The sequence below is a fragment of the Balaenoptera borealis genome (genome assembly GCF_965194805.1).
Source record: "Balaenoptera borealis genome assembly, chromosome: 11".
Lineage (NCBI taxonomy): Eukaryota > Metazoa > Chordata > Mammalia > Artiodactyla > Balaenopteridae > Balaenoptera > Balaenoptera borealis.
The window spans coordinates 81,137,775-81,148,598 of NC_138868.1; positions in this window are offsets into that span (position 1 = coordinate 81,137,775).

Consider the following 10,824-nt stretch of genomic DNA (forward strand, 5'->3'; position numbering starts at 1 on the left):
TCAGGTGAGTAGGACTGAGTTCGCACCTCTCTGCTTTGCCTCTCCTTCCATGCTGTCCACATGTACGTTGCTATGGCAGTTATCTTCTTCCGTTTCTTCCAGTGTACATTTTAATGTTATGGGCAGATAACTTGTCTTTTAACCATAGGGTTGCAAACATGGGCCCAGTGAAGAAAAGTGTGCATCACCCAGATGTCCAATACTTGGAGCCAGATACTGGATGATCCTTGAGGTTTATTTCCTTTAGGAAATGTAAGAATGAGTGTTAAGTGTGAGGCTGTTATTTTTAAGCATAAAAAATGGCACAAATGGGTATCGGGTGGCCAAGGAGTGGAAAGCGGTGAGCTATTGTTAAATGCCCAACAGCTCTCTTTGCCTCCTGGCACTACAAACCACCTTGTTTAAAGACTTCAATTTTCTTCTGCTTCATGGGGCTTCTCCCCAGCCCTCAAGGGGATAAATTTTGATAAGACGAAGCCAATCATGGCAAAGTCATTATCAGAGACAGTCATTAGTTTAAGGGTGGACTGTGACTACACCCTGGCCAATTAGACAGCAAGAAAACTCTCCTGAGAAACTCCTGGAAAGGACTTTCCTTCCTGTAAAAATGAGAGTGTGTGGAGAAACCCTCCTCCCACTTCTTTCAGCCTCTCGAAGACACTGTGTGTGATGAGAGTATCAGCTGCACCCGTCATCTGGCAACTCTACTGGAGCTACTGACTCATGATGGCAAAGCAGAAAGATGGAGGGAACCCAGGTCCCAGGTGGCATTGCAGAGCCTCAGAATGAGCCCTTGGATTATTCTGGCACCTGATATCTTGTGGAGGGGGATAATGAACTCCTAGTGTTTAAGCTATTTACTGGGTCTCCTGTACTAAATGAAAGAGAGAGACAAGGCCTTCCTTAAATACTACAGATAGGATCTGTGTGACATTTTTGTTTAGCACTCAGTTTCTGGAGTCCAATAAACACCTGAATTTGAAGCCAGACTCTGCTACCTAGTAGCTTAAACAAGTTACTTAACCTTCTTAAGGCTTAGTTTCTCAGTCTGTAAAAATGGAGATAATAGGAACCTACTTGATAAGATTGATTTGAGGCATGAGAGATAACGTACATGCAGTAAGCATTCAATAAATGTTAACTTCTCTTCACTATTAGCTTATTGATAAAGAATATTCTAGTTTTACCCTGATGTAGAAGCTGTTGTTAGTGTAGCATACCAGCACTCTGATTTGAAGAGTGTTCCTGCATTTTATTTTAATTTAATTTAATTAAAATTTTTTAATTGAAATATAGTTGATGTATACTATTATGTTAGTTTCAGGTCACTACATAAGGATTTGACATTTGCATACATTATGATCACTGTGATAAGTCTAATTACCATCTGTCCCCATACAAAGTTATTCCAATATTATTGACTTATTCCTTGTGCTGTATATTACATCCCAATGATTTATTATATAACTGGTGTTTTGTGCCTCACAATCCTGTTCACCTGTTTCACCCATTGCCTCACCTCCTTCCCTTCCACGTGTTAAATAAAACAAAAAAGCCACATATTTCAGGCTTCACTGAATCAGGATTAGGCTGCTAAAGAAAACCAGGAGCAAGTTTGTTTTGCTTCAATGGAACATTCTTGACCCTGCCTTCTTCCCAGCATCACAGGTTAAACAAGCGTAGATGCTTTTGACAATAATGTAGGTGGCTCAGTTAGAATATGTGATTTCTTGCTGATCTGGTAATTGTTGGAGAGCAGGAGATGTCTGAACTGGGGTGCTTAATTACTTTCACCATGGGAATAGATTGTGGTGGCATTACTGTTGCTACATTTATTTAAACCACATAATCATTTTTGCCATTGTCTCTACTCTTGAGAATCGGGTATATCTCTATCTAGGATGGTATTCTATGCATTCATGGACCATGATGGAGATTCAAGTCTAATCAAGGGCCAGTGATGAGATAGACATAAGGGATGGTCGAAGGTGAGATAGAAAGGAAGGGTGACATTCTCACATATTATACGATTCCTAAAAATTTGGATTATGAACTCACAGAGCATATTTTTATGATGAAAATTAACATAAGTTCAGTAGAAGCTGCAATTTGTTCACTACAGTTCTCTGAAAATGTCATGTGCCTGATCATGATGATATTTTATTTCAACCAGTACTTCCAGATCTGTTGCAACAGTCGATGTCCAACTAGTTGAGAATTACCAGCCCCTCATCATAGTACTGTATCTTATACTAGAAACTACAAACCCAATTTCTTCTTCAACTGCCATTTCAGGTATAACCCTAAGCTGAGGGGATGCATTTGAGGGTGTTGGTGGAGGGGGGTGGATAACTGAATTCACTTACAAAAATCCCAGGTCATTATTTCTGACAAGTTGTTTGATCTTCCTGAACAATTGTCTCCCTATCATTTCCTCATTCATAAAACAAGGCTGTCAGTGCCTTTTCCAGGGTATTGTGACTAGGATCAAAACTGCATAAAGAAAATGAAGCTTGTGTTTGTTGGTTTGTTAGCACATCATGTGGAACTGGTTAGGCAGATTATAATCAAACGTGGGGCGTATGTTCAGGAAATGTGTACTCAAAGTGTAAACTCTATGGGGTGTGCAACATTCACATGGATGGCCCCACGGAGGTCATTTAGAGACAGTATTATTTCAGAGTAGCTGAAACAGGTTCAGTGAAAGACATGCTGTTTGTACATTTAAGTAGAGTATTGACTTCACATAGGAGACCACCTTACAAGTCTCGAGGGCAGGTGCTACAGATTAGAGGGGTTCACTTGCACATGAACAAGTAGAATCACTGTGCAGAGTGAGTAGGGGCAGAACCCACCTTTTGTATTGCAAAGTGGCCTTGGTGACAAAAGACTAGGTGAGGCCTTCTTTGTGTCCCTGGTATCTGGACTGAGTTTCTCTTGGCCTATGATTAGAAAGAACCCATTTACCTCCTTGGCCAACTTCTACTCATCTTTCACATCTCAACATAGGTGACACCCTGAGCAGGTTATCCCGACCCCATGCCCACCCTGGTTCTGGGCTAGACGTTCCCTACTGTGTTCTCCCAAAGCATCCTGAACATGCCAACCACTGCACTCTTTATGCTCCTCTGTTATTCCCTGCCCACTCATCTCCACTCTTATAAAACTGTAAGCTTGTGAAGTCGAGGGCTTGGGCCAGCCTTGTTGACCTCTGTGCCCTAGAGCAGAGGCTGACATACAAGATGTATGAGTATTGGCAATAAGAATTCATGCCTGAATGAATATCTAATTGTTATGACACTCTGAGGTCCTTCCTCTGGGAAACAAGTTCACTTAAAAAATTTACTGTGAGACCAGAGCCTCCCATCAAGCCTCTTAGATAGCCTCAACCACCAGAGGGCAGACAGCAGAAGCAAGAAAAACTACAATCCTGCAGCCTGTGGACCAAAAACCACAGTTACAGAAAGGTAGACAAGATGAAAAGGCAGAGGGCTATGTACCAGATGAAGGAACAAGAAAAAACCCCAGAAAAACAACTAAATGAAGTGGAGATAGGCAACCTTCCAGAGAAAGAATTCAGAATAATGATAGTGAAGATGATCCAGGACCTCGGAATAAGAATGGAGGCAAAGATCGAGAAGATGCAAGAAATGATTAACAAAGACCTAGAAGAATTAAAGAACAAAAAAACAGAGATGACCAATACAATAACTGAAATGAAAACTACACTAAAAGGAATCAATAGCAGAATAACTGAGGCAGAAGAATGGATAAGTGACCAGGAAGACAGAATGGTGAAATTCACTGCTGCGGAACAGACTAAAGAAAAAAGAATGAAAAGAAATGAAGACAGCCTAAGAGACCTCTGGCACAACATTAAACGCAACAACATTCGCATTATAGGGGTCCCAGAAGGAGAAGAGAGAGAGAAAAGACCAGAGAAAATATTTGAAGAGATTATAGTCGAGAACTTCCCTAACATGGGAAAGGAAATAGCCACCCAAGTCCAGGAAGCGCAGAGAGTCCCATACAGGATAAACCCAAGGGGAAACACGCTGAGACACATAGTAATCAAAGTGGCAAAAATTAAAGACAAAGAAAAATTATTGAAAGCAGCAAGGGAAAAACGACAAATAACATACAAGGGAACTCCCATAAGGTTAACAGCTGATTTCTCAGCAGAAACTCTGCAAGCCAGAAGGGAGTGGCATGATATACTTAAAGTGGTGAAAGGGAAGAACTTACAACCAAGATTACTCTACCCGGCAAGGATCTCATTTAGATTTGATGGAGAAATCAAAAGCTTTACAGACAAGCAAAAGCTAAGAGAATTCAGCACCACCAAACCAGCTCTACAACAAATGCTAAAGGAACTTCTCTAAGTGGGAAACACAAGAGAAGAAAAGGACGTACAAAAACAAACCCAAAACAATTAAGAAAATGGTCATAGGAACATACATATCCATAATTACCTTAAACGTGAATGGATTAAATGCCCCAACCAAAAGACATAAACTGGCTGAATGGATACAAAAACAAGACCCATCTATATGCTGTCTACAAGCGACCCACTTCAGACCTAGGGACACATACAGACTGAAAGTGAGGGGATGGAAAAAGATATTCCATGCAAATGGAAATCAAAAGAAAGCTGGAGTAGCTATACTCATATCAGATAAAATAGACGTTAAAATAAAGAATGTTAAAAGAGACAAGGAAGGACACTACATAATGATCAAGGGATCAATCCAAGAAGAAGATATAACAATTATAAATATATATGCACCCAACATAGGAGCACCTCAATACATAAGGCAACTGCTAACAGCTATAAAAGAGGAAATTGACAGTAACACAATCATAGTGGGGGACTTTAACACCTCACTTACACCAATGGACAGGTCATCCAAAATGAAAATAAATAAGGAAACAGAAGCTTTAAATGACACAATAGACCAGATAGATTTAATTGATATATATAGGACATTCCATGCAAAAACAGCAGATTACACGTTCTTCTCAAGTGTGCACGGAACATTCTCCAGGATAGATCACATCTTGGGTCACAAATCAAGCCTCAGTAAATTTAAGAAAATTGAAATCATATCAAGCATCTTTTCTGACCACAACGCTATGAGATTAGAAATGAATTACAGGGAAAAAAAAGTAAAAAAGACAAACATATGGAGGCTAAACAATACGTTACTAAATAACCAAGAGATCACTGAAGAAATCAAAGAGGAAATAAAAAAATACCTAGAGACAAATGACAATGAAAACACGATGACCCAAAGCCTATGGGATGCAGCGAAAGCAGTTCTAAGAGGGAAGTTTATAGCTATACAAGCCTACCTAAAGAAACAAGAAAAATCTCAAGTAAGCAATCTAACCTTACACCTAAAGAAACTAGAGAAAGAAGAACAAACAAAACCCAAAGTTAGCAGAAGGAAAGAAATCATAAAGATCAGAGCAGAAATAAATGAAATAGAAACAAAGAAAATAATAGCAAAGATCAATAAAACTAAAAGTTGGTTCTTTGAGCAGATAAACAAAATTGATAAGCCATTAGCCAGACTCATCAAGAAAAAGAGGGAGAGGACTCAAATCAATAAAATCAGGAATGAAAAAGGAGAAGTTACAACAGACACTGCAGAAATACAAAGCATCCTAAGAGACTACTACAAGCAACTTTATGCCAATAAAATGGACAACCTGGAAGAAATGGACAAATTTTTAGAAAGGTATAACCTTCCAAGACTGAACCAGGAAGAAACAGAAAATATGAACAGAACAATCACAAGTAATGAAATTGAAACTTTGATTTAAAATCTTCCAACAAACAAAAGTCCAGGACCAGATGGCTTCACAGGTGAATTCTATCAAACATTTAGAGAAGAGCTAACACCTATCCTTCTCAAACTCTTCCAAAAAATTGCAGAGGAAGGAACACTCCCAAACTCGTTCTATGAGGCCACCATCACCCTGATACCAAAACCAGACAAAGACACTACAAAAAAAGAAAATTACAGACCAATATCACTGATGAATATAGATGCAAAAATCCTCAAAAAAATACTAGCAAACAGAATCCAACAACACATTAAAAGGATCATACACCACGATCAAGTGGGATTTATCCCAGGGATGCAAGGATTCTTCAATATACGCAAATCAATCAATGTGATACACTATATTAAAAAATTGAAGAATAAAAACCATATTATCATCTCAATAGATGCAGAAAAAGCTTTTGACAAAATTCAACACCCATTTATGATAAAAACTCTCCAGAAAGTGGGCATAGAGGGAACCTACCTCAACATAATAAAGGCCATATATGACAAACCCACAGCAAACATCATTCTCAATGGTGAAAAACTGAAAGCATTTCCTCTAAGATCAGGAACGAGACAAGGATGTCCACTCTCACCACTATTATTCAACATAGTTCTGGAAGTCCTAGCCACGGCAATCAGAGAAGAAAAAGAAATAAAAGGAATACAAATTGGAAAAGAAGAAGTAAAACTGTCACTGTTTGCGGATGACATGATACTATACATAGAGAATCCTAAAGATGCCACCAGAAAACTGCTAGAGCTAATTAATGAATATGGTAAAGTTGCAGGATACAAAATTAATGCACAGAAATCTCTTGCATTCCTATACACTAATGATGAAAAATATGAAAGAGAAATTATGGAAACACTCCCATTTACCATTGCAACAAAAAGAATAAAATACCTAGGAATAAACCTACCTAGGGAGACAAAAGACCTGTATGCAGAAAACTATAAGACACTGATGAAAGAAATTAAAGATGATACCAACAGATGGAGAGATATACCATGTTCTTGGATTGGAAGAATCAACATTGTGAAAATGAGTATACTACCCAAAGCAATCTACAGATTCAATGCAATCCCTATCAAATTACCAATGGCATTTTTTATGGAGCTAGAACAAATCATCTTAAAATTTGTATGGAGACACAAAAGACCGCGAATAGCCAAAGCAGTCTTGAGGGAAAAAAATGGAGCTGGAGGAATCAGACTCCCTGACTTCAGACTATACTACAAAGCTACAGTAATCAAGACAATATGGTACTGGCACAAAAACAGAAACATAGATCAATGGAACAAGATAGAAAGCCCAGAGATTAACCCACGCACCTATGGTCAACTAATCTATGACAAAGGAGGCAAAGATGTACAATGGAGAAAAGACAGTCTCTTCAATAAGTGGTGCTGGGAAAACTGGACAGCTACATGTAAAAGAATGAAATTAGAATACTCCCTAACACCATACACAAAAATAAACTCAAAATGGATTAGAGACCTAAATATAAGACTGGACACTATAAAACTCTTAGAGGAAAACATAGGAAGAACACTCTTTGACATAAATCACAGCAAGATCTTTTTTGATCCACCTCCTAGAGTAATGGAAATAAAAACAAAAATAAACAAATGGGACCTAATGAAACTTCAAAGCTTTTGCAGAGCAAAGGAAACCATAAACAAGATGAAAAGACAACCCTCGGAATGGGAGAAAATATTTGCAAACGAATCAACGGACAAACGATTAATCTCCAAAATATATAAACAGCTCATTCAGCTCAATATTAAAGAAACAAACACCCCAATCCAAAAATGAGCAGAAGACCTAAATAGACATTTCTCCAAAGAAGAGATACAGATGGCCACAAAGCACATGAAAAGATGTTCAACATCACTAATTATTAGAGAAATGCAAATCAAAACTACAATGAGGTATCACCTCACTCCTGTTAGAATGGGCATCATCAGAAAATCTACAAACAACAAATGCTGGAGAGGGTGTGGAGAAAAGGGAACCCTCTTGCACTGTTGGTGGGAATGTAAATTGATACAGCCACTATGGAGAACAATATGGAGGTTCCTTAAAAAACTAAAAATAGAATTACCATATGACCCAGCAATTCCACTACTGGGCATATACCCAGAGAAAACCGTAATTCAAAAAGACACATGCACCCAAATGTTCATTGCAGCACTATTTACAATAGCCAGGTCATGGAAGCAACCTAAATGCCCATCAACAGACGAATGGATAAAGAAGTTGTGGTACATATATACAATGGAATATTACTCAGCCATAAAAAGGAACGAAATTGAGTCATTTGTTGAGAAGTGGATGGATCTAGAGACTGTCATACAGAGTGAAGTAAGTCAGAAAGAGAAAAACAAATATCGTATATTAATGCATGTATGTGGAACCTAGAAAAATGGTATAGATGAGCCGGTTTGCAGGGCAGAAGTTGAGACACAGATGTAGAGAATGGACATATGGACACCAAGGGGGGAAAACTGTGGTGGGGTGGGGATGGTGGTGTGCTGATTTGGGGGATTGGGATTGACATGTATACACTGATGTGTATAAAAGTGATGCCTAATAAGAACCTGCAGTATAAAAAAACAAACAAACAAAACAACTAATACTAAACTTTCATTGGGTTATTTGTATGGAAATATGTTAATATAAATGTTTCAGACTTTACATGAAATTTCTAAAAATCTTATATTTGTATTTGTATGGAAATATGTATGGAAATATGTTAATATAAATGTTTCAGACATTACATGAAATTTCTAAAAATCTTAAAAAAAAAAATTTACTGTGAAACTTTTAAAAATTACATGAAAGAAGATCATAAGGAAATCCCATAAAGCCATAATCCATATCCAATGATTATCAAGATCAAGATTTTGCCACATTTGCTTTACCTTTCCCCTTTTGTAGTTTTGTTGCAAATCCCAGATCTCATGTCGTTTTAGCCCTGAATATTTTAGGATGCATTCCTAAAAACACAATTATTTTCCTACATAAGCACAATGCCACAATTTCTTTGTATCGTTGATTGCTTAGTCGTTATTTAGATTTCCCTGATTGACTTAAAGGTGGCTTTTTATAATCAGTTTATTCCAGTTAGGGAGAAAATCCCATACATCATTTGGTAGTTATGTTTTTAATTCCCTCCTACCACCTTTTTCGTTTCATGCCATTACCCTGTTGAAGAGCTGAATTTATTGTCCTGGAGAATGTCCCATATTCTGGATTAGTCTGTTTTCTTGAAGTGTCATTTATTTGTTCCTGTAGCCCCCTATAGCTTATAAATTGGAAGTTAACTCTAAAGGCTCAGTAAGATTTAGGGTCAACTAGTTTTGGCAAGAATATTTCATAGGTTGTGCTGTGTACTTTGTGTTACATAATATTGAGAAGCACACAATGACTGAACGTCCCAGGGCAGTATCTTGTGCAGGTGCTGTGCTTTATTCAATTAGTCCTCTATTGATAGACATTTGTGTTTTATTCTCAATTGTTTGATATCACAAATAATGTCACAGTGAATAACCTTGTGCATAAGATATATCTTTCTGACAGTGTATTTTTAATATGGTTTCCTAGGGATGAGTTTATTGCTTCTTTGATGCTAATTTATGTTTTTACCATGACTGTTTTACAAATTATGTTTCTATTTTTGAGTTTCAGTGGTTTTTACCATGATGCGCCTTGGTGTGTTTATCCCACTTATGTTTATCCTGCTTAGGGTTAGAAGTGCTTCTTGAATCTGTGATTTGATGACTTATGTCAGTTTGGAGAATTCTCAGCATCACATTAAATATTGCTATGCTCATTCTCTCCTGTCTATCTAGAACTCCAAGCACCTTAAGGTTAGACTTAACTGTATCCCCTATATCTCTTGTGTACTTTCTGCATTTTCACTCACTAATCTCTCTGTACTTCTGTACTTAATATTTGGGATATTTACATCTGACTCATATTCCAGTTCATTAAATCTCTATTTAGCCATGTCTAAGTTGCTTTTAAACCCATCCATTGTATTCTTAATTTCAGTTATTGCATTTTTTTAGTTCAAAAACATCCATTTGATTCTTTTTTTAAAAATAATTCCTGATTTATTTTCCCAATTCTCATTTTTTTTTCATTTCCTTGAAGGCATAGTTGTTTTAAAAGCTATGCTTAGTACCCACTATTTGGAGCCACTGATGTGTTTCTGCTGTTTATTATTTCTCTTGTTTTTATTTACAATATCTTATCTCTTTGTGTGATTTGATATTGATAAAATACCATTCATTATGCATGGAAATTTATAGAAATAATTTGAAGTTCTGGATAATATTATCTTCCTCTATGTAGGATTTACATTTGCTTTGGTCAGGTAGTAGGAGTACATGTGAACCTGAGTCACCTTAATACATTTTTAGGGATTTGAGATGATTCAAACTAGGCTTTAGTCACAGCAGAGACATATGATTTTCCCTTATTTCTAGGTGGTAACCTTCTGGGTCCCAAGCTAAAGCCTGAGAAGTTTACCAGAGTCCTTCCTGCATAGTGGACTGGGATTCCAAATTTTCCTCATGCTCTGTTTGACCATCACAGGCATCACTTAGTTTCTCATCCTCTCAGCCACTTCTTCCAGAATCGACAGTCACCTCTGTGGGAAAAGCAGTCTTCATTGCAGAGTTTTCCTATCCCTGTTTCCTTCTTTTTCCTAATTTGTCACTGTCATTTTTATCTGCTTTGTTATTCTCAATGTATTAAAAATTTAAAAATATTTTCTCCATATTTTCCAGGTGTTTTTGCTGGGAAAGTTGGCTTAAATAGTCTAGCTTACTGTTACTGGAAGCAGAAGTGCCCTCACTAATTTTTACAAAGAAAATTGTTCTAATTTGTTAGATTCTACTTATTGCTTTGATACGTATTTCTTAAATTTTTGATTGCCTATATCTGTGCCATCCTCACAGTGAAATCCCTGACTTCTCA